We start from the raw sequence: 24,963 nt of genomic DNA, 5'->3' as shown, positions 1-24,963 counted from the left end.
AAATCATTGCCACCTGCTCTGGAAAGCACTTGAAGGGGACACCAGTTACATTTCTCACCTAGACAGGAGAGCCCCAAACCTCAGGGTTGTGAAACAGGTTTGTTCTCTTGAGGACCAAAAAATAATGTAGGAAAGCTGTGCTCATGTGCTCAATGAGCATAAGCTGTCTTTCAAACAGCTTAAGTGATACTTGGAGCCCCTATAGTCCAACATTGACTATACTATGGAGACTAATATTTTAAGAAAAAAAAAAAGAGGAGACTTTAATCTCATCAACGCTCTCTCTTATTTGGTATTTAGAGATGCCCAGGAGGATGGAAAATTGCCAGTTTATAATCATAGCAGAAAAACAGAAATTTGTTGACAAAATTTCTTGGCAAGATATTCTAGGGTTATTAAATAATATTACATAATTTCTATTTTTGTTTTTCAAGGAACATAGTGACTTATTTAATAGATAGTCATTTAAAAAATATAATTTATAGAAGTAGAATTATCATATGACCCAGTAATGCCACTGCTGGGTATATACCCAAAAGAATCTAAAGCAGGGTCTTGAAGAAATATTTGTACACCCACATTCATAGCAGCATTATTCACAATAGCTAAAATATGGAGGCAACTCAAGTGTCCACCAAAGGATGAATGACTAATCAAAATGTGGTCGATACACATGATGCAATAATATTTAACCTTAAAAAGGAAAGAAATTCTGACCCATGCTACAACATGGATGAACTTTGAAGACTTTATGCTAAGTGAAATAAGCCAGTCACAAAAAGACATACCATATGATTCCACTAATATGAAATACTTAGGCAAATTCATGGAGACAGAAATTAGAATGGTGGCTGCCAGGGGCTGGGGGAGGGGGAATGGGGAGTTATTGTTTAATGGGTCTAGAGTTTCAGTTCTGCAAGATAAAAAGTGTTCTGGAGGGCTTCCCTGGTGGCGCAGTGGTTGAGAGTCCGCCTGCTGATGCAGGGGACGTGGGTTCGTGCCCTGGTCCGGGAAGGTCCCACGTGCCACGGAGCGGCTGGGTCCGTAAGCCATGGCCGCTGGGCCTGCACGTCCGGAGCCTGTGCTCCACAATGGGAGAGGCCACAACAGTGAGAGGCCCGCGTACAGCAAAAAAAAAAAAAAAGTGTTCTGGAAATGGATGGTGGTGATAGTTGTATAGCACTGTGATGTATTTAATACCACTGAACTGTACACTTAAAAATGGTTGGGCTTCCCTGGTGGCGCAGTGGTTGAGAGTCCGCCTGCCGATGCAGGGGACTCGGGTTCATGCCCTGGTCCGGGAATATCCCACATGCCACGGAGTGGCTGGGCCCGTGAGCCATGGCCGCTGAGCCTGCGCGTCCGGTGCCTGTGCTCCGCAACGGGAGAGGCCACAGCAGTGAGAGTCCGGCATACTGCAAAAAAAAAAAAAAAAAAAAAAATGGTTAAGATGGTAAATTTTGTATTATATGTATTTAGCACAATAGAAAAATTGAAAAAAAAATCAAAGATCAGCCTCCAGATAAGATAAATGCTTTCTGCCTTAGGTTGTAATGAGTTCCTTATTCCTATGTTTTTTTTCTTGAAAGAAATATTTTTCATAATGTAGGTTAGTAAGGGATTTTGCACATAAAAATTTGAGTAACTAGAAAATACATGTTTTGTACAATGGTGTCTGCTGGGTAAAGAAGAATAGTAACTTTGCTTTTTTAGTTTTTTGAGCAACCTCCATACTGTTTTCCATAATGGCTGCACCAGTTTACATTCCCACCAGCAGTGCACAAGGGTTCCCTTTTTTCCACATCCTCACCAACATTTGTTATTTATGGTCTGTTTGATGGTAGCCACTCTGACAGGTGTGAGGTGGTATCTCATTGTGGTTTTGCTTTGTCTTTCCCTGTTGATCAGTGCTGTTGAGCACCTTTTCATGTACCTGTTGACCATCTGTATGTCTTCTTTGGAAAAATGTTTATTCACATCCTCTACCCACTGTTTAATTGGGTTGTCTGTTATTTTGATATTGAGTTGTATGAGCTATTTATATATTTTGGATATTAACCCCTTATCAGACTATCATTTGCAAATATTATCTCCCATTCAGGAAGTTGTCTTTTTTGTTTTTTTGGTGGTTTCCTTTGCTATGCAAAAGCTTTTAAATTTGATTAGGTCTCATTTGTTTAGTTTTGCTTTTGTTTCCTTTGCCCAAGGAGACAGATCAAAACGTATTGCTACAACTCATGTCAGTGAGTGTGCTGCTTAGAGTTTCTTCCAGGAGTTTTATGGTGTCCGGTCTTGCATTTAGGTCTTTAATCCAATTTGAGTTTGTTTCTGTAAATGGTATGAGAAGTACAGTGACTTTGGAAGAACCGTGCTGACCAAACAGAAAATCTCTCTTAATATAGTTTGGATTTAGGAAATCTCTGGTGTTGTGCAAGTTTGAAAATGTTTAAGGAAGGAAGCTCCTTTGTTCTATACTAGTCCCACAGAGTATGGCAAGATCACTCTTGTTTACGTTCAGGTTCCTGCATCTAAATAACAGTCCCACCCAGCTGCTGCTGGTGTTTAGTCAGGAACCACTATAAACTCTGTTTGCTTTGTTATTTTACTAATCTTTTCTAAATGAGATATTATTTCCAGCTACTGACTCAGAATCATTAAAACCCTGGAAAATGACAATACTCGTAATCGGGTTGTAACCAGTTAATACCATACTAGGTTTAAAAACATGTATTTGGTGCTTCTCTGGTGGTGCAGTGCTTAAGAGTCCGCCTGCCAATGCAGGGGACACGGGTTCAAGCCCTGGCCCAGGAAGATCCCATGTGCCACGGAGCAACTAAGCCCGTGCTCCACAACTACTGAGCCTGCACTCTAGAGCCCTCGAGCCACAACTGCTGAGCCCACGTGCCACAACTACTGAAGCCCACGCGCCTAGAGCCTGTGCTCTGCAACAAAGAGAAGCCACTGCAATGGAAAGCCTGTGCACTGCAATGAAGAGTAGACCCTGCTTGCTGCAACTAGAGAAAGCCCGCACGCAGCAACGAAGACCCAACACAGCCAAAAATAAATAAAATTAAAAACCCAGTATGTACAATATAATCCAAAATTTAAAAATAAACCATGTATTTGTATAATAAGCTGTGTGTCAGAGTCCCATTTTGAAGAGTGTTAAAAATGAACATTTGAGGTGTGCAACACTCTTTTTTAAAAATGTATTATTTAGAACCAGGTGCATTTATCCTTGAAAATAAAAAAATCATGGCACTGACGTAAGTGTTTTACAGGTTTTTCCATTATGACATTCTTCAGAAATTTCTGTCTTGGATATATGTGGGTTTGCTAAGTGTTATTGTGTCTAAAGAATCAATGAACAAAAGTGATGGGATACGTCTGAGTGAATTTAATGAAACTTTTCAGTATACTTCTTTTAAAAAAAAAAAAAAGCCTAGAAAAATAGAGGATCTGTTTCAACTCAGTCCAAATAAATGAATTATTGGAGCACATAAAAGGCCTCTTTTCAAGGTGAATTCACAGCATGTGAAGAGCATGATAGTGAGGTGATTGTGGTCTTTTTAGTTTGAACCTCAAGAAGATGTCTCTAGTTGTATAACCCTGCCTTTTTGGAAGTAAAAGGTAAATTTCTAGAATGTTTCAAAATCAGTGATTCATAATCAACTGACTCCTCTGTGCCTGGCGTTTTTACACATTTTTGCTGAAACACCTTACTCCGAAGTAGGTATTATTTCCATTGTTGACGAAAAGTGGGCAGAAAGAGGTTGCTTAGCGATCAGCCCCCATTTAGTGAGGTGAGCGCCATGTACTGATTCCTTTGTTAACTGCTCTGTAATACACTGGCATTTAATCTTTGCAGTGACCCTTTGAGGTAAGGGCCATAGTTATCTCCATTTTCAGACCAGGAAATCTGGGCTTTGAGAGGTTTACTTACTCAAGGACACATGGTTACTGAAGGTGTGAAAGCAGGATTGAACCCAGCCAATGGAAGAATACTCAAGAGAATCCGTCAGGTAATCACTTTGGTTCCACTGTTGTATCCCAACTAAGGCTGCCTGGACTCCTTAGAGAGGTGCCCATCTCCATCTTCTGTAGCCTCAAGATGATGGAACATTGGCCCTGACTTATTCTATACCAGCGGAATAACCCACATTGACGCGCTGCCAATGGGTATAAGATCAGACAGGACATGCAGAACTGGATTACCTTAGAATCGCTGACTCATTCAGAAATATCTATGAAGTGCCACATCCTGGGAGCCTAGGGTTTAAGTCTTAGGGATTGAGATAACCAGGTGGGGTTTATGGTTTATCAAGGAGATACAGCCTTGACTAATCTTTCTACCTGGGGTGAATGTTTGCATGCAGTTGGGTGAGGCACCATGGCCATGGAGAGGACAAAGTGGTGAAAGCATGGAGAGGTCAAGGAGATGCTTCTCGAAGGAGGGATGGTCTGAGCTGCTGAGGCTGAGCAGGGGTGATGGAGAGCCATTGAGGGAGTGGGCAGGGGTGGGAGGATGGCAGGGCATGGTCATAATCCGATATAAAAAGATCATTTTTGCTGCCACGTGGAAGGCTGACCATCTGGGCTTTGGGAGACGGGTTGGGAGGTGCTGATAACGATCCAGGTGCCTCATTATGATGAAATATGAGGACGAGAGTGTGGCTACATTTTCAGTTCAGCAAACTTGCTGCTGCCGGGTCTCCCTACCTTAGGAGGCACTCTGTTCAGATTTGAGGTTGTTCAAGGCTGGAATGCTTTGATCATGAACCACATTTGCCTCTGTAACTCCTGCCACTCAGAATGATGTCTCTTCTCCTATAGGACGGTCTACCTTCCACCCATCCCCCCCACCAGGCACTTCCTCAGTTAATTGAAATATTTCTAGGTCCCCTCCCTAACTGTTTGAGCCTCAGTTGTCGAGGTCTGGGAGTCCTCAACACTCTTACCAGCCTGGATTGTGTCATGGGTACTGGGTAGTTCCAGGCTCAGGCATCGTCTTAGACATGTGGCGGGGTTCTGGGGTGGGTGGCAACACTACAGAAGATTCAGGCACCTAAGCTGGCCTTCGGAAGGGGGCTTGTGAGGAGTACGTCCAGAGCACAATAGAACATTACCCACACCCCTACACCAGCCAACCAGTTTAGAGCAGAGTAGTACTTGTGTATATTTGCACTGAATTCAATACTTCTCTTCGTTCAGCCTGTAACTTCACTAGTATTTATGCTGTAGCTAAGAGCTGAAAAATAAACTGGTAGGTCTTTTCCAGACTGATTAGTTCATAACTTCCGTGGAGTGCATTACTTACATTTTTTGGATGATGAACTTTGTAAGGTCAAGGGCTCTTTCCTACTTAATCCTGGTGCCTTTTTCCATCTAGCTTAGTGACTAATACATGGTAGCCCTTCAGGAAATAGTTGTTGAATGAATGCGATTTGGGTTTTTTGGACTTATATTTGACATTAGTATTAGGAAATTTTTCCATTGTCACACGTTTGGGGTCATGATTCTTTTATATAACATTTTAGTCATTTTAAACCTCGGATTAGCTGTAATTGTGATAAGCCTGTTTTATATCTTTATTTACATCATATCTAAGCATGTCCAGTGCACTAGGAGATAGTCTTGTAGATGTTTAAGAAGTATTTCCCAATTAATGTATCAAAGAGCTTTAAAGAATAGTTTTAGAGTTGATTTATAATCTGGCCCACATTTATTTAAGTTTCCACACTTGTTTTTTTTCTACACATTTCTTGGTTGTTCTTCTATCTCTTATACCCTCCATGGATCATCAGTCGTTTTAAGAAAGTTATCCTTTTACATTGAGGAGGTTTATCTTAGACTAATCGTTATAAGGCCACTTTTTGGGAATCTATTAAAAGTCCACAACCAAGAGGTTGTAGGAAGTTGTAGAACAAGGGGATAGTTTAGTTTTCCTGTAAGCAGTATTATTGACTCTCGGTTTTTCCTTTTCTCTCTTGGTGGTGTCCAGTTACTTAGCCATCACCGATTGCTCTAATCCTGGTTAAGTATTTGAAGATACTGAAGGAGTTTCAGATCTTATTGATAAAGTTAATGATTTTCAAATTAAATGATGGTGGCACTGAATTTCATTTTGTTTGTTTTTAATCAGTTTTGTTGAGGTATATAATGCATTAAGTTAACTAATTTTAATGAATAATTCAGTGAATTTTCACAAAGAAGCACAGTCATTGCTCACCACTACAGTCATGAAATAGAACCTTTCCATTCCCCAGTGTGGTCTGTTATGCCTCTTTGCAGTCAGCCTTTACTGCCACCCTGACCCCTGGCAACAATTGATCTGCTTTCTAGTGCTATAGTTTGCCTTCTCTAAAATTACCTATAAGTGGATTTATGTATTTAGTCTTTTGCGTTTGGCTTCTTTCCCATAGTATAATGTTTTTGAGATTCACTTATTTGTTGTATCATCAGTAGTTCAGTAATATTTGTATTACTAAGTACAGCCCCTGTGCCATACACCACAATTTGTTTAGCCATTCACCAGTCGATGGACATTTTAGTTCTTCCAAGTTTGCGGCATTATAAATAAGACTCCTGTGAACATTCTTGTACAAGTCTTTGAGTGGAATTTGTATCTTTACATTTCTCTTGGGTAAACACCTAGGAGTGGAGTTGCTGGATCATATGGTAAGTGTATGTTTAACTTTACAAGAAACTGCCAAATTATTTTTCAAAGTGCCTGCAACATTTTGAATTTTCCACCAGCATTATAATGAGGCTCCCAGTTGCTCCAGATCCATGCCATCACCTGATGTTTTTGCCCTTTTAAATTTAGCCATTCTACTACGTATACAGTGGTACCTCATTAAGGTTTTTTTTGCATTTCCCTACTGACTAATTATGTTGATGAGCCCTTGTGCTTACTTGGCATTTGTTTGTTTTCTTTGTTGAAAGTGTTCATTTAGATTGTCTTTTTTTTATGACGTCGTTTTTGGGCACTGAGTTTTAATACCATTAATGAGTTAATACGAAAAATTGTAAGAGAGGTATTTTGTTGCTGACATATTTTCAGGAAAGGAATCTTTTTAATGGATATTTTGTTTCCTGCACCATTTTTCTTTCTTCTTTTGGGCGTGTAGAGGGAAATCTCTTGTCATCTGTTGGCCTATTTTAATTTCTCTTGCCTGCTTTGCTACATGTACTTTTTACTGATTCTGTCAACTCATAATCTCTGGGAAAACCACATGTGAAGGTACTAACTGCCTCTCTAAACGTATTCTCACACGTGTGCTTCCATCATGTGTAAGCCTTGACTCCCGTGACACTGTGAAGGCCCCTTAATTGACCACAGTCGGCAGCCTGTAGTAGGCAAGGACATCCTTCCATGCTTTTTGGTTCCCTTGCACCTACCACTGTACACTGTAAATTATTGGGGAGTCAACAAGTGACTGTTGGTGATGATAAGCTGCTGATCTGGGTAAATTCAGGGCTCCTGAATGATTCCAGAGTTTTAGAGAATAAGAGTCTGTCTAAACTGATGGATCTAATAGTAAATTATCTTGAAATCCTTACTTTAGAAACTGCTAATGTAAGCTGTAGAATACCTACATTTTGCTTGAGAGCTATCTATAAAATCCACTTGAAAACATGTAGCAAAGCTATGATTATGATTTGGCTATGAATAAGATGGGGTAAATCTATTTGTAGAGTAGATGTTTCTAGGTTAGATATCCTGAGAGAATCCCAAATTTGGTTTCAGATTTCTCATGGGCCTTAATGGTTTAACCTAGCTGTATCCATAGAGCCAAAGGCAGGGTAATTTCTTGATCATTTTGAGCCACATCTTGTATTAATATAAAGTTGAGTTGGTTCATCAAGGGAGGTCCATGCTGTGTAGGATAATGGATGTGTAGAAAGATAGATGAAATTATGAGCTCTTAAGAAGTTATATATGGAAACTATGATCTAATAGAGCACTGGATTGGCACCCAGCAGATCTGAGATCTAGGACCAGCTTCGCTGTGTGATTTTGGAGAGGTCACTTGACCACTCTGGGGTTTCATTTCATTTCAGCTCTGAAATGAGTCAACTGAAAGAATATGTGCTATGAATTATTTCTATTAGGATGGCTTTGAGGTCACATGACAACTTTGAAGATAATTCCAGCCCTGAAGTTCTTCATATATGGTGTTATTCCCCATCCCAATCATAACTGTGTAACTTTTCTGTCTCTGAATTGTTAGGGTAAAAGTTCAGTGCTTTGTTACTTTGTCTCTTCCAAAGTATGAGAAGGAAAAGACAAAAATAATGATAAAGATGAAAAGGAATTTTTCATACAATTTTAGGACAAAACAAAAAGTACTGTTTTCAAGGTAGTAAAATACAAAACTTTTACTTTGTTATTATGGGTCACAATCAACTTAAATGGGGCCCAGAGATATTTTGGATTAAAATTAATGTCCTTATAAATGTCTATGATGTTATTCATTTGAATTCCTGGAATGCCATATATTTCAGCAGGCAAATAAAATACAATCTTAAATTGCAGGCAGTAAACAATCAAAAAGAGCCGTAGAACTTGGAGTTTATATTTCATTTTAATTTAGTACGAATTCTGGCTTTATGTTCTTGCTGGACATTGTTAGGTAATAAGAGAAAGTAGATTATTTTGAAAGTTTTAAACATGAGAGTGGGAAATATCAGTCTTAGTTGTTATTTAAATAGACATTTTCAGGCTTGCTTTTTATTTTTTTGAAGCTATTCAAAATCTAGGTCAAGATTTGCAGCCTTACTCATAAACTCCTGGCACACTGTTCATTACACATCTCTCCAGAAAGGAGCTAATGATGGTTGGGAAGCTGGCAACGACCTTAATGAAGGGGTTCTCAGGCGTCATCTGTTGAAGTCCCAAGTGCCTCCTTAAAATTGTACTGTTGGTTACTCCTACACCCATGCAAAACATGAGTAAATCTCAACAAAACACATAACTATTGCAGTCAGAGCAACTCCCATCCCTGTCTGCTGGCTCGCACTGTGAAGTAGAAAAAGATGTTGTTATCTGGGCTCGTGGCATCCAATGAAAGCAGATGCTAGCGGAGAACACGTTAAGTTTTCCAACATATTTTCCTTGAGTTGCCAGATGTCCAGGTAACATTCACTTTCATGATTCATCCAAGTATCTCCAAATAGAGTGAGAACACCTACGTGTCACTCAGACCTGGGGACACTACCTTCTTCAAAAAACCTCAGTTTCTTGCCCCCTTTGTAAAGTGGAGTCACATTGTTTCTGGACCTGAGTATGTGTCCAGTCAATGTTAATTATTTCCTTCCTAAAAATGAAATACTCAAAAAGTAGGGCAGTGTCACCTCCCAGGGCTGTCCTTGCTTCAGGAGAAAGAAAGTCGGGACAACAAGGCACGTTTCTGTGAGCTCGGGTAGGAACTGCATTTGGAGGACATGATAAGGGAAAATGCTGACTTGTAACATTTTATTCCCTTGCAAACATGAACAAAGTTTCTGCAATACAAACAATATATTCTTTGCCACTGCAGTTGTGCAGTTGCTTGTGAGGGGGCTGCATCATTTCCTGCACGGTTTTGTGAATTGGCAGGATGCCCTGCTGCACTGGGGATGTGGAGTTTGGAGTGAGGTGGAGGCTTGCCGGGGTCTCCGGGCTAGTGGCAGCCCACAGGCTCGTTTGGTTGTTTTCCATTAAATGCACACACATAGCCTACCTTATAATTGATTTTTGTCTTCTCTCTGAATCGTTTAAAGTTTACTAGAGCAGCTATAGTGCACAGAAGCTTTGGACCCAGTTTTTTCCCAGGTATGTTAGGAAATACCCTGTCCCTGTTACTCAGTGAAAATCGGTTTCTTTTTAAGGATACTTGAAAAATTCATCACTTCTCTTCTCCAGAATGATAATAACACTCTGTGCTCTTTTATTTTAGCCATCTCCAACTGGACATCCAGGGCACCTCTCCTGTTCTTTCTGAGTCTTCACTTGGAAGTTAACAAGGCTCTACGGCCTGACAGGGAAATCAAAGGTAATTACATGTTAAAAAGTATATTATTACATTCGTGTATACATCTGATGATCATAAAGTAACAACAACCCGTTATTTGTTGAGCGGAATTCGGCTGTCCCCCTCCCTCATTTTCCCACCGTTTCTCTCCTGTGTACCCCCTCCCTCCTCCCCCTTATTTGCATGTATTCACTCAGCAAACGTTTGTGGAGTCTGTCCTGCGGGGTCACTGTTCAAGGAATGGGAGGGACCACCTCTGAAAAGGGCCGTCCCTGCCAGCTCTGTGCCTGCAGGCCTGGCTGAGGCTGGCCTGGCTTCCGCCTGTCCCCTTGCTGTCCCCAGAGCGCCCCCCCTGGGCTGTGAAACACGTGCACTTCTGCTGAAATGCATGGCCTGTTCTGCTCAATAACTCAGAGCCTGGGGAGGTCCGGCACCTGGTGGGCCGTGGGAGCTAAGCGATGGATGCGCGTTGGGTGGACATAGGGTATCGTGCAGACCAGGACTCTTTATCCTGGGACACCTTGCACGCTGCTCAGAAGCTCCAGGGACAGTGGAGCTGTGCCCGCTTTGAGGCAGGCATGTTTTCCTTACAGTGAGTTTTTCCGGGGAAACTTGGGGGGACGGTCCCAGCCAGATTTACGAGTTGGCTTGTGGGTGTGGGGGAGTCCAGCTCTGGCCAACCCACCCCTTGCCCCTTCCTGCCTGCTGTTGGAGCTCTTCTCATAGGTGGGACACAGCCAGACTCCCTGGGGCTGGTGGCTTTGGTGACAGGAGGCTCTGGGTCCGCGTCTGGACTGGGCCGTGTGTCAGGTACGTGATGCTGGAAAGCTGTTCACTGTCCGTGCCTCGGTTTCTCCACTTGCCACATCAGGATGTTAGTAGCTCCTGTTCTATCAGCTTCTGCAGAACAGACGTGATAATATCTATCTCTCGTGGTTACTATAAGCGTTAAATGAGGGGGTGCGTGTGAAATAGGCGGTGCTGGGCGCACAGCACCCTCCGCCTGTGGCAGTCCTCAGTGATAAGGTAAAAGAGCAACAACATTGTCAGCAGATGTGATCAGAACAGGGCAGACGTTGTGACCCCAAGTGTGGCGAACATCTAAGGGTAGAGGTGGGCCCAAACGGCTGTCCGTTCAGCTTGTCAACCAGGCAGTGCATGTATTAACAAGTTATGTGTTTTTTTTTTCTTGCGGTACGCGGGCCTCTCACTGCTGTGGCCTCTCGCGTTGCGGAGCACAGGCTCCGGACGCGCAGGCTCAGCGGCCATGGCTCACGGGCCCAGCTGCTCCACGGCACGTGGGATCCTCCCGGACCGGGGCACAAACCTGTGTCCCCTGCATCGGCAGGCGGACTCTCAACCACTGCGCCACCAGGGAAGCCCTCAAGTTATGTTATTAACTAAAATCTCAACCTTAGTTTATTAGACCATTGTCTACACTTTGGTCACAAAAGTTAATTCATAAATGTTTTGGTTGTGATTGGCCATTGGAGTGAGTAGTTAAGAGTTACATACTCCCATAATCCTTTTATTCTTAGCAATATTCTTATCTTTTAAATATAAAGGGCAGTGGGCTTCCCTGGTGGCGCAGTTGTTGAGAGTCCGCCTGCTGATGCAGGGGACACGGGTTCGTGCCCCGGTCTGCGAGGATCCCACATGCCGCGGAGCGGCTGGGCCCGTGAGCCATGGCCGCTGAGCCTGCGCGTCCGGAGTCTGTGCTCCACAACGGGGGAGGCCACAACAGTGAGAGGCCCGCGTACCACACAAAAAATAAATAAATAAATAAATAAAAATAAAGGGCAGTGTTTTGGGGGTTTATATGAAATTTTAAAAGTAACTTAAGAATGAAGATGATAGATGTTGAATAGCATTAGAATCCATTAGCACCTGCCTGTGATCATGATACATACGTGTAGTTGTTTTGGTTTCTCTCTTTAGATGGTGCCTTTCTTCCATCACTCTTAAATGTGAAGAATACTAATGTTTTATCAGCCATGCTATATGGTTCTTCCAAGACTATAAAAAGGGAAGCCAATGGAAATCTAATAACATTTGATTCTACTCTATCTAAATTAAATGATGCTTGTAGGAAACACTTTGACATTCTTTTCCCTGTACTTTGAACCCAAAAAACATTGAGCCATGGTGTATTAGAGAATTGCTTACCATTTGTTTTACACGTTTGCTTTCTGTACACTTGAAACAAGTGCTATTACTTGGCTTAAGAATATCTTTTAAAGAAAAGAGAACATAATTCAGGTGACGCTGAGTCACCTCAGAAAGCAAAGGTTTTTGAGCCCTTCTGGAGGTGGAGACCTGCCTTGTTATCTTCGCACCTGTGCCTGACATCGGCTTGCTCAGTGAAGCTGGGAGTGGCAAGGGGATTGATCGGAGCACAGAAACTGCTTTGTTAGGATGCTGAGAATATGATGACTTTCCAATTTACCTCAAGTGTTACTGTGATACAGTTTAAACTGTAAATAGAGACGTTTCCGTGGTTGGGGGGGGGGGTGATATTCTGTGTGTTTCTGAATGCAGTGGAACTAGCACGTGTCCTGTCCTGAGTTTAGGATGCTGGTGGGCTGGAGACTGTCTCTTCTTTCTTTCTGCCCTCCCTCCCCACCCCCCTCCTTCCCCATCTGCCCTCTCCCCTACCCCCGCCTCCTGCCTGCTTAGGAGAAAGACCTTGACTGAGGCCCCGTCAGTCCCTGCTCTCTCTCTCGGCAGCTCCCGAGCAGTGGCCTGGGCTTCTTCCGGGGTCCTGATGAGAAGTCCAGCTACCAGCAGTAAGGAGGCTGGAGCAGTAATGCCACCCCTGCCGTTTCTCTGCTGACTTGTATTCTGATCGATGCCCCTCTCCATACGTGACACACCCAGGGGAGGGAGCAATGTGCCTCTCCGTTCCGATCCGTGGTGGGGCATCCCTGATATTGACTCAGACCCACCTCTCTGAGGGTTCTGTCAATGTTCTTTGCTCTATCTTTTCTCAGCTAACTTGGGAGGAAAACATTCTGCGCTATTAGCATCACTGCTTTGTGGCAGTGAACAGTCTAACCATTGTGTTTAGCAGTAGAGACCCAGGTTCAGGCAGAAGTTTTATGTTCTCTTTGAAACCAAGACTTAGTCTTTTATCTGCAGTGCTCATTCCTACGATAGAGATCTCGCACTGTGACTTCTGATGTGACTTAGTGCGCTTCCCAACAGCACACATTAACCTCTTTGATTAGGTTGGTTGGTTGGTTTTTTTTTTCAAAATTTGCACAACTTAAAAAATTCGACTTGGGGGCTTCCCTGGTGGCGCAGTGATTGAGAGTCCGCCTGCCGATGCAGGGGACACGGGTTCGTGCCCCGGTCCAGGAAGATCCCTCATGCCGCGGAGCGGCTGGGCCCGTGAGCCATGGCCACTGAGCCTGCACATCTGGAGCCTGTGCTCCACAACGGGAGAGGCCACAACAGTGAGAGGCCCGTGTACCGCAAAAAAAAAAAAAAAAAAAATTCGACTTGGTTACATGGTTGCACATAGGTTATGATTTGTCCTGAGAATAAACAAGTAAAAACAATACAGCTACTTCTCAAAATTTGTAGCAGTGCTTAATGAAAGTTTCTACAAATCTTGGAGTAGTTGAGTTGCTGCTCTGAATGGCATAAATGAGTGGGTCTCTCCCCTGCAGACACACAATCCCCAGAGGTGACATTTGGTTTAAACTCGCATTGAGTTTGCCTCCTTAGTTGCTTTTGGCATTGATCTGACCTGAGTACCATCAAAAAGCAAACCATTTAAGCAGGAGTATATTTCAATATGTAGTTATATACGGTTCTTCAAACCCTAAGACTTTGAATTTTTTTTCTCCAAGTACTGAGTGTCCTGTCTTTTTGATTTCTGTAATATAAATTTAGATTTTCCTTGACTGGATTTCCCTGATTAATATCCAACCATACTTTTATTTATTTATTTTTACCTCGTTTTACTGTTGAGTTAAAGGAGAAAAACATCTGATGGTAGGTTTTGGTTTCTGAGGGTTTTTTGAGATCATTAAGCTAATTTTAATTGAAAGACCTCTCATGTATTCACGGCATAAAGGTACAAGTATGTTAAAAAATTTTTTTCCAACTTGGTCTCTAATCCTAGGCTCTGATTAACCTTCTGCAAAGCCTGTTATCTACATTAAATGTTTCTAATTGGTACATATGATACTTTGTAAAGAAACACAATACTTAGCTCTTTTTCAGGTTTTTGTACACAAATGTGTAATTTGGCTTTCCTTCTCTGAAGGAAAATTTGTTTATTTTATTGACCGAAAATGTTTCCAATTTAAGATGCACACTTCATTCATAAAGATGATGTTCCATTTTAAGGAGGAGTGCAGCTTATAGTCTTTTAAATTTTTTTAGTAACGTCTCTTTTCAATGAGTACTGTTCTTGGCTACGTGTTCTGACTTGTTTCCTAAGTTAATTAGAATTGGAAAGCAGACATTTCTTTTCTCTCTTTTTCACTGTCATTCAGGGCCACCAAGTGTCATTATCTTGATTTTCCTCCCCTGTGTCCACCCTGCAGTTTGCATTTTATCTCAAAGGATACTTCTTTCTTTGGTCTCTGTCTGAGCAGATAGGCATCACCAAAACATGACACAGACAGGGACTGTCTGGGTTTGAGATGCAGGCTGTATGGGACCCAATGAATTCTAGATTGTTCTGACCTAGTAACTCACCCAATTTTTGTTCCTTAATCTTCAAAAGGTCCTTTTAGGAGGGTGATTGTATTGAAAAAGCGTGTCATTCTTCTTTCTGTGATTGCTGATGACACATAAATGTGTCATAGCTTTTTCTCACTTAAATTTTATTTTTTAATTTTTTTTTTTTTTCGGTCATACTGCACAGCTTGCAGGATCTTAGTTACCCGACCAGGCATCGAACCCGGGCCCCCTGCAGTGGAAGCACGGAGTCAACACTAACGGAGTCAACACTTCTCACTTAAATTTTAAGTTTCAGGTCTTGCTCACTCTGGATCAGGTGGCACAGCTGCCATCACTGCCTCCATCAACCCTAGGACATCACTGATGTCTGTGCTGTTTACTCAGAGCTGTGTTGTATTTTCCATATGAAACCCTGGAGTGTTTAAGATGTTGCAGGTTTAACTTTAACGCCTTATTTTACAGGGGAGAAAACTGAGACCATTTGACAGTTGCCCCCATTTAATGTATTTATAAGAATGCAGCAAAGATGTGTTTTTCTATTGTTATTAATATAGGTATTCTTCATGTAATTAAAATATTTACGGAAAGTAACTAGTGCATTAAGTCATACTGAAAGTGCTCAGCACCCCAGTAAGGGACAGCTGTGCTTCACCTGGGGGCTCTGGGAGCAGGGCTGACACCCAGGAGTTTCCTAAGTGGCCGTGTGGTTGCATCTGCTCCTTTAATAGTTCCCTTAGCAGACGTGTCCTGGGCACCCACAGTACCATGTGAGAAGGCAGGGCTCCTGCTCTTAAGAAGTGCACAGTTAATCTAAGCTGCCAGGGTTGTTACCTGATCCCATATTTCTATAAATTTAACATTCGACAGAGCCACTAAGGTTTTCTGATAGAAGTTCCCTGATGGAGCTGAAAAAAGCATACCAGCCCTGCATTAGTGTTGACGAACTGGCATTTTCCCTGTGTCCTTCTGGGGTAATCCTGCAGGGTGTTGCCTGCAGGGTCTGGGATTAGGGTCCAGTTGAAACCGAGCAGGACCCTGCAGGGCCTTCCCAGGGACAGAACCCCCCATGCCCCCTGTCTCTTATTTGTAAAAAAGCTTTAGCCTCCTAGGCCTTCCCTGAGTTCCAAAGAACACATTTAATCAGAAAGTTTAAAAAATGCAGAAACAAAGGAAAGCAGTCAAGCAAGACAAAATAATAATAGTTTAGCCATAAAACAAAGTCAGGGACCTTTAGTTCCTCCTCAAGGGCTTATAGATAATATCCTGAGCCATATTCTTGAGTTGTTTTTCAGATACTAAAACTCCCACCAGGTGGAAGAAGTAACTGCATGCTGACCACCAACACCCAGACCCCAGACCAGTTGGAACCAGAAGGTTGAGTTTCCCAAAACACCTCCCTGTTACCTCACCACCAACCATTCAGAGAATTGCGCATGAGCTGATCCCACACCCTGTGACTGGCTCCCTCACCCTGTCATTGAAAACTCTTCCCTGAAAGCTGTCAGGGAGTTTAGGGCTTTGAAGCACTGGCTGCCCGTTCTCCTTGCTTGGCTCTACAGCAAGCGCTGTACTTTCCTTCATCACACCCTGGTGTCAGTAGACTGGCTTTGCTGCTCCTCGGGCAAGTGGACCCACGTTCAGTTTGGTGGCACAGTTCACCTGGCTGTGTTAACAGTGAACGATCCCAGGACCCCTCCCCACTGGCCTGGCTTTAGGAAGGGAAGATGAGCCCTGGGAATGGTTGGAGGATGACTCCTTGTGAGAGCCGCCTGCGAGTGGGGCGGGTTAAAAATGCAGAGGCTTTCGTCATTCTCAATTTGAGTGAATGTGATGTGTTCAGCACCTGCTTTGTGGGTTGGCAGTGGCCGAGGGTGCCCAGGGAACCTCGGGCAGTGTCCCCATGAGCACAGAAGTCTTTGTTACCAGCTCCTTGTTCCCTTTCAAACTTCCCGCCATCCCTGGAGAAAGCCTTGTCAATGTGGGCTCACATTGAGTTTGCTTGGTCTTGCATTTTACTACCTGGAACTCTTTCTGCACAATTTTTAAAATAGTAATTAAGTTACTTCTATGTCATGGACTCTGCGCAGCCAGGCCTGTCTGCTGGGCCGAGGGAAGCACACCAGGGATTTCAGAACTGGGTCCTGCTCTGCCCTCTAACCGTGGTCCAAGCAGCCTGGAGAGAAGTCTGTCTCCTTCTCTGAAGGTCACGTCTTCTTTGACTTGCCTCAGCTCTCCTTGGGTTGTCCCTTTCCTTTTTTTTTTTTTCCTGCAAAACATTTACCTTTTCTTACTCTTGATTGGGGCACAAATTATTGTCCCCAGAGTGGATTCATCTGTGTTCTGTGACAATTTATTGACTGTCTAGCAAGCAGAAGCAGTTTGCTTTTCTCTGAGCATTTCATTTCACCAACATCCAAAATGATACACTCAAAGAGAAACTGATGGACACACACTCAGAGGCCCAGACCAGGTGCTCCCGGGCCCTAGGTGCTCTAGTGTCTCCCTCAGATCAGGACCAGCGTTTCGTAAACTCAGTTTTAATGAGGCTTTAAATGTCCACTTACAATTTTTCCTTTCTCTGTCATCCTTATTTCAGCAACTTTGTTGGCACAGGATTTATTGCTAAAATAAATTTTAGTGACAAATGCACATGGTTTTGGTTTTGTTTTTCTAAAGAGAGGTTTAGAAATGGGAAAATCTTAGTTGCTAGGGCACCACACAATAACTTAACCATGTGAATAAACATTAAGTGGAAATGGTCATTTTAGCAAGAAACAGGACCACCCTTTAATTCTAAACCATGGTGCTGTTTCCCACTCTTCTCCTATTCTACCCTTTCACTCAAACTTAAAACGTCCTGTCCTGATTATGTATTTTGGTGTTCCCCGTCACTTAACTGGTGGTAACAGTTCAACCAACAACCACAGAACACATGAAAGTGTTCTTTCAGGATGCGGTGTCTCCCCGCCCCCCAGAGTGACTTGACACTGCTCTGTCACTTCTGCCTGTGTGGGGGGGAAGCCACAGTCAGAGGAAGTCCCAGTAGGTGAGCCGTGAGCTGGGGAGTATTGCTGCCAGGTAGGGAAGTTCACTCATCAGGGTGCTCACCGACTGTCACAAACACGTGGCATTGGGGTTTTGGTGGAGGAAGGACTTCAGGTCGACAACACTTCCTGGTGTGACCCGACCGGTAAGTGTGCACACATCACCCCTCTCTCACTTTCAGCCACAGGACTCGACGAACCTGTAGGGACCTGACCACCTGCACTTACAGTGACCTTATTTCCCGGTACCCAGGTCTTTCTTGTTTAGAATAAGCAGGGGTCTGGCTTCAGCCCTTGGCAGGATTTGGCCTCAGATAAGCTGTATAAAGTCTCCAAGCCTTAGGTTCCTCATATTTATCTTGAAGAGAGATTGATTCGGGTTTCTCTGCTTCCATAAGACATCATTTTTTATTTGACTGTTATAATAAAGCAGTAAGTTAGAACAGGTGATGCTATTAGACTGAAAATAATGTTATGCCTTCTTTTTAGATACCATACTCTATGTTTGATCCAGGATATTACACTAGTTACATTTATGATGAAGACATTTGAAAATCACAGATGTTCGTTGGTTTAAAAATAGAACATTTGGGGCTTCCCTGGTGGCGCAGTGGTTGAGAGTCCGCCTGCCGAGGCAGGAGACACGGGTTCGTGCCCCGGTCCGGGAAGATCCCACATGCTGTGGAGCGGCTGGGCCCGTGAGCCATGGCCGCTGGGCCTGCGCGTCCGGAGCCTGTGCTCCGCAACGGGAGAGGCCACAACAGTGAGAAGCCCGCGGACCGCGAAAAAAAAAAAAAAAAAAAAAAAGAACATATGCATCCTTATTAAGCTGTTGAGAAACAGGGTTTGGGTGCTTTTTCCTCATTTTCTAGCTCAATGCAACAGTAATGAGAACTGTGGGTGAAAATGCTAATGTCACTCAGAGATGATGTCATGTGACCCATTTGGGTTTTGGCCCTTTTACACAGATTGTCTTACCCAGCATACCTGTTCCTGGCTTATTTAAACTTCTGGTTTATCTGGATTTTTTACTCTACAAATTTAAATTTTGCTCAGTGCCATCTCCCGATCTCATTTCTTAAGAGAGGGGAGTTAGTTAGCTGTTGTTAACGCAGCCCCTGGAGAACAGTCCAAGAGGAGGGTGTTCTGGACGATTTTGGAACAGCTGGGCAGTGTGTGCATGGCCCGTGTGCAGTGCTCTAGGCAAGACTGCACTTTTCTCGTGCACTAGATGGAGGTGCCAGGGAAGAGCTGCTTTCCTGTGCATGTTGTTTTCCGTTATCTAAGAGCTGTAATCTGCATCAAAATCAGTGATCAAATCTCCCTGGACCCTTGTTTCAAATTTGAAATGGATAAAAAGCATCCGCTGGTTAACACACCCGGACCTTTTCTGATTTCTAGCTGTCCCACTTCACATTGTGGAAATAAGCCTGGCTCCCTCGGGACGCCAGGAAGGGACACTGTTTGCACTGAAATGAATGAGATGATTTTCCAAGGTGCGGGCTGAACGCACTGGGGATTGGCTGGTATTTAAAAAACATGAATGAAAACAGTAGGCGCCTCACCCGGCCAAGACGCAAGAGCTTTTTGAGAATGATTCTCCTCTAGGATTTGAAGTCTCGTCGACGGCTGATAACGTACACTGGACTTGTTTGTCCACTGGCTGTGCCCCTCCCCACGAGGAGAGGCAGCCAGTAAATGTCAGCCCAGGTGGCCCGTTAGGGATGACCTGTGTCATCATCAAAGCCATGAAGTGCATGGGAGTTTGCTTTTCAGACCTAAGTGTTACTTCAAGTCGTAGGTTTTACCTTTTCAAAAAGTTGGAATGTAAAACGTGGTCTCAGGGAAACTCTTGTAAACCAAGAGCTTTCATTTTCATTCTGGAATAAATCACTGACTAATTCTGAAACCCATGACAAGTTATTTAATCTCTTCCTGCTTTGATTTTCTTACCCAATAATACTAACACCAAATCTGAATAGTTAAATAGTGGTTACTATTGCCAGGCCCTGTTCTAGCTACTTTATACGTTTCGCCTCATTCAATCCTCATCCCAGCTCTGGGTTCAGTTCTGCTTTATCCCCATTTTATAGATGAAGAAACTGAGGCATAGAGAGGTGAAATAGTTTGTCCAGGTTACACAGCTGATAAGTAGTGAAATAGGATGTGAACCCAATCAGACTGGCTCTAGAATTCCGTTCTCAAATGACATGCCTCTCTGTCTTTCCAAAAAAAAAATTCATATACTGCTACCTGATTCCTTTGTGTTTGGTTTGATTGCGCGAATATACATGAACCCTTTCATCGGAGGTATTTGGACTGATGAATATGACTACTCTTCGTCCAGTTCTGACTACCTTTGGGGGGCTTGCATAAAGCCTTGCCTGTGCTACTTGGGAATTGCTTTCTGTAGCAGCACGGGTACACATGGAGACATTTGGGTGGTCAGAGGCACCATGTACACTTACCAAGTGAATGGCATGTGGTCCTAGGGTGCCACTCACATGGACCACAGTGGTCATGACATCTCCAAGGATGAGTGGTATAACACAGCTTGTACCACTGTCTGCTTTGTTTAGAAAACTTTCACGAACATAGAGAAAATGAGGGCTTCTGTGGTGGCGCAGCGGTTGAGAGTCCGCCTGCCGATGCAGGGGACACGGGTTCGTGCCCCGGTCCAGAAAGATCCCACGTGCCGCGGAGCGGCTGGGCCCGTGAGCCATGGCCGCTGAGCCTGCGCGTCCGGAGCCTGTGCTCCGCAGCGGGAGAGGCCACAACAGTGAGAGGCCCGCGTACCGCAAAAAAAAAAAAAAAAACAAAGAAAATGAATATACTGTACCTATGAAAAGAGTTCATGCTTTATAAACTCATCTTAGTGCATCAAACCTCCCTTTCAGTTAAAAATGTGTGAATGAAAAACATAAATATTTTATGTAGCAAACTTCCATACACTAAAACTCCTGTATGAAAGCAGCAGCTACTAGGAAAGTAAAACTGCTAGGAATGCAACCGAAGAATCAAAATAAATCCCTGTGCCAATTTCTAAAGTAGAGGGAGTTGGCCAGGCTGTGGATATTACACTTACAAAATAATCAGCTTAGTAATTTTGCAACTTATAGACCTCACGCAATAGAATCACAAAATAAAAGCCAGTGTGAAATAATTTGGCCGTCGTTTAGCTGCGGGCCAACAAAACTCACTTACTCGTTGGAATTTAGGGATTCACGGACACTCTTTAGGAAAGTGCCAGCTGTGGTTAAAATCTGGCAGCACTTGGAAATTCTCATAAAACAAGGACAAAAGACTGTGTGGATGAATTGAAATGAAGCCTGCAAGCTGCTTTGTGAATTAAATATGTTCAACATTAAATAGGATTTATAGCATGTATACTCCTTAGTTCTAGGAAATAATGAGTTAACTGGCTAAAATAAAAAGCTCTTTTTTTAAAAGCTTTAATTCATTAAAAGTCAAAGTTTAATAGTCTGTTAAAGAGTTGTTTTAAAAATTAGTGAGGTGGGCTTCCCTGGTGGCGCAGTGGTTGAGAGTCTGCCTGCCGATGCAGGGGACACGGGTTCGTGCCCCGGTCCGGGAAGATCCCACATGCCGCAGAGCGGCTGGGCCCGTGAGCCATGGCCACTGAGCCTGGTGTCCGGAGCCTGTGCTCCGCAATGGGAGAGGCCACAACATTGAGAGGCCCGCGTACCGCAAAAAATAAATAAATAAATAAATAAATAAATAAATAAATAATGTGTTTAAAAAAAAAAAATTAGTGAGGTGACATTAATCGTCATCTGACAGTAAGTGGGTGAGTGCAGGTCTGTGCAGCGGGCCGTCTGTTGCCACGTTTATTGCAGGAGGAGACCCAGCACTGGGTCTCCCACATGTGTGGTTCGGGGCACTAGAACTGCGTTCTGTCTCTCTCTCTCTTTTTTTAAATGTGTTCTTTTTCCATATGTTGGTGGTAATTTTTTTTATTGAAGTATAGTTGATTTACAATGTTTGTGTTAGTTTCTGCTGTATACAAAGTGATTCAGTTATACATACATATACATTATTCTTTATATTCTTTTCCATTATGGTTTATCCCAGGATACTGAATGTAGTTCCCTGTGCTCTACAGTAGGACCTTGTTGTTAATCCATGGAATTGTGCTCTCTTAGCCCCTCAGAGCAGCACTCGGTGTGTCACATCATCACGGGTGCAGTGTGTCCCCATCTCTGACACTGTGATCACACTCTCCCTGGCTGCTGTGTTGCTGTTCAGTTAGGAAGTTGACAAGTACAGCTGGGAGGTAATAAGTGCTGTGAGGGCATTTTGTATGTTTGTTGACAGCTCTGTCCCCAGGGTCTGGAGCAGTGCCTGACCCCAGTGGGTGCTCCAGTGTATGAACTGACCCACTTGCTGCCTTGCCCGGGTACCCTCTGTGCTCAGGAGGCCTGGGTCTTGCATGTTTCCATGACCAGCTGTACTTCATATGCTGCCTTTTAATGCAATTCCAGTTTCATCTATCCATTTATTCATCTATTCAATGACCACCTGTGCAAACCATTGCAGTGGTGGAGCACACAAACCAAGGAGTATTTTCATCTTATAAAACAAAAAGAGGGACTTCCCTAGTGGCACAGTGGTTAAGAATCCACCTGCCGATGCAGGGGACACAGGTTCGAGCCCTGGTCCGGGAAGATACGTGCCGCGGAGCAACTAAGCCCGTGCGCCACAACTACTGAGCCTGTGCTCTAGAGCCTGTGAGCCACAACTACTGAACCCACGTGCCACAACTACTGAAGCCTGTGCACCTAGAGCACGTGCTCCGCAACAAGAGAAGCCACCGCAATGACAAGCCCGCGCACCGCAACAAAGAGTAGCCCCCGCTCGCCGCAACTAGAGAAAGCCCACGCACAGCAACAAAGACCCAACACAGCCAAAAATAAATAAATAAAATTTTTGAAAAAAGAAAGAAATTGTATTAAGATTGTCATACCAAAAGGCAGGCGTTTCTTTAAGGAGAATTTTTCTTTCAGCTAAGAGCACTTATTCACATCAGAAAAGTAAAATGTGATACCCCCTGGGCATGATGACCAAATTAGCATTATCACATTAACTATAGTCGAATTTTTATATTTTATGCAATTAAATTATCAGAACTAGTCTCTACTATATATTAATACACAATGTAGACTTTAAAATAAAATATTAGTAATTCAGTCTTCAAGATTCTCAGAAGTCATTTGTTGTTTTGTGGCAATTCTGGAGTGCCCATTTCATAGATGAGGAAACTGGGGCACAGAGAGGTTGTAGGAGCCCAGACTTTAACTGTCAGATATAACCTGAAGCCTTGTCATTCCATGCATTGTGTTCTTCCTGTTATACTGTATATACCAAAAATCCTCACTAAGTGCAAGTTACCCTTTAAGGAATCTGAGATAAACAGAATGTCTCAGTACCACTTCTACATGTATAATTTCTTCCTGTCTGGCTCATCTTTGGGAACCCCTTAGGTCAGGGATTTGAAGGAGATGTGCGTGCACATCTTACCGTTTCTTAGTCTTCAACGTGTATCACCTGCTCACATTCACTTTTGTAAAAAAGTGATTGATGCCAAGTCAGGCAGGCACTAGTTGTAAGTTGTAAACTCTCCATCTCCTTGCTTATGCTGGACTGTGCTGGGTGTGTGCTGTGTGTCAGAGGATGGCTGTGGGTCATCCTGGATTGATCATGGTCCAATTGAATATACAACACCAAGTGGCCTTACACGTGCCGGAGAGAGTAGTACGTAGGGTCTTAGCTCTTACGGCTTGAACCAAGGAGCCTGTTTAGATTTCTAGAGCTGACATTGGTGACAACCATCATGTTAACACACTTTCAAAGCACAAGAAAGTTGGATGGACGTCATGAAGAGAAAATATTGGTGATGGCAAGGAGTGTTTTCAGACAATATACTGAAAGAGTGTTCCCCGTGGGAACCTAATTAGGTGGAAAGTGGGAACTCGGTAGACTTCCCTGCTATGAGAACTGAAGACCATACAAGAAGAATGAGCTCCTTTACGTTTGGGGGAAGCAGCGACCTGAACGTTCTGCAGGATTCCAAGTGGTGACGTCATTCTCATGCCTTAGCCCAGGCGTGCCAGCCGATCTGTAGGGAAGAGGTAAATATGAACGACCTGAGCTTTGGCGTCATGGTCTGTGTTTGGATAGGACGCTCGTAGTGACGTTTGAGGACGAGGGAGTGTACTCATGGGCTGGAACCTCATGTGGGTGGACCTGGAGGCTGCACTTTTCTCTCTCATCCCCTCGTGTTATGCCTGGAGGCTGTGGGCCCTGGGATGTGGTTCCAGGCACGGAGTCCCAGTGGTTGGTGAGACACATCGGAGACCTCATGGGACTGCAGGTAAAGATTGTCCTCTTTTCCTTTCTCTCTCTTTGCTTTCAAAATTGACATTAATCAAGCAAGATACTTAGTAAGTATGTGAAGAGGTAACTTCCAATCAAACAGTAATAGAGGAAGTCTGTCTCTGTACAGTTTATACTTGTTTTGGTAAATGACCGCTCTCTTGTAAAACTTGAGAGACTATTTAATGTGCGTAATGAATATTGAGATTTTAGTGTTTTTAAAAGTAGATTCTTCAGGGAGGAGGTTAGTGTGCTTGGCGACCCATGTGAGAATTTTGAAAAGAAATAGTTTTAACGTCAAAGTAGGACTTAATTTAAACTTTAGCTTACCTCTCTTTCAACTTCTCCAGAACAGTTATTAGCATAAAAGCTTAATGGATTCACATTCCTTGGATGACATATGTGCTGTTGAAATTCAGTGTTGATTCTAAATACTTGCCTAATAATCCTTCAACCCAGTCTGAGGCTCTCGAGTGCTTGAGCACAGTTCGTTATCACCGAGTCAGTCAGCAGTGGGTTGTTTCGCAAACAGCACTTTGCAGTGGTTTTTCTCTTTGTCCCTTTCGGAAGCACCTGTAAGTTCTTTTCAGGAAAACTTTCTGTTCATAGTTTGAGGATAAAAATAGAAGCATAAGTGTTCCTTTAGTGCAGGTTTGGTGGGGAATATTTCTGTGGCGCTAAATATATTTTGTTATAAGGGGATATTGACGTCAGGTTCCATGTTAATTTCACTCCTCTCACCCTCTGAGCCCTGATGCCCTCGCCCTCCCATCATGGAGAAGTGTTTCTTCTCCGCGCCCTGTCCTGTCCGTGGTCCT

At 43.3% G+C, this 24,963-nt stretch overlaps 1 protein-coding gene across 8 annotated transcripts in view; it reads left to right on the top strand.

Annotated features, from left to right (window-relative positions):
- The window catches only part of FAM110B (family with sequence similarity 110 member B), a 130,858-nt gene that overhangs the window by 23,627 nt on the left and 82,268 nt on the right, over window positions 1-24,963 (top strand). For all 8 annotated transcript variants that reach the window (XM_082601349.1, XM_082601356.1, XM_082601354.1 and 5 more), the window contains exon 2: window positions 9,942-10,037. The gene's annotated coding sequence lies outside the window, so the exon portion shown is untranslated. The remainder of the gene's footprint in view (window positions 1-9,941; window positions 10,038-24,963) is intronic.

The sequence above is a fragment of the Mesoplodon mirus genome, assembly GCF_964341445.2.
Source record: "Mesoplodon mirus genome assembly, chromosome: 16".
Taxonomy (NCBI): domain Eukaryota; kingdom Metazoa; phylum Chordata; class Mammalia; order Artiodactyla; family Ziphiidae; genus Mesoplodon; species Mesoplodon mirus.
This window is presented reverse-complemented; position numbering and strand designations above follow the sequence as displayed.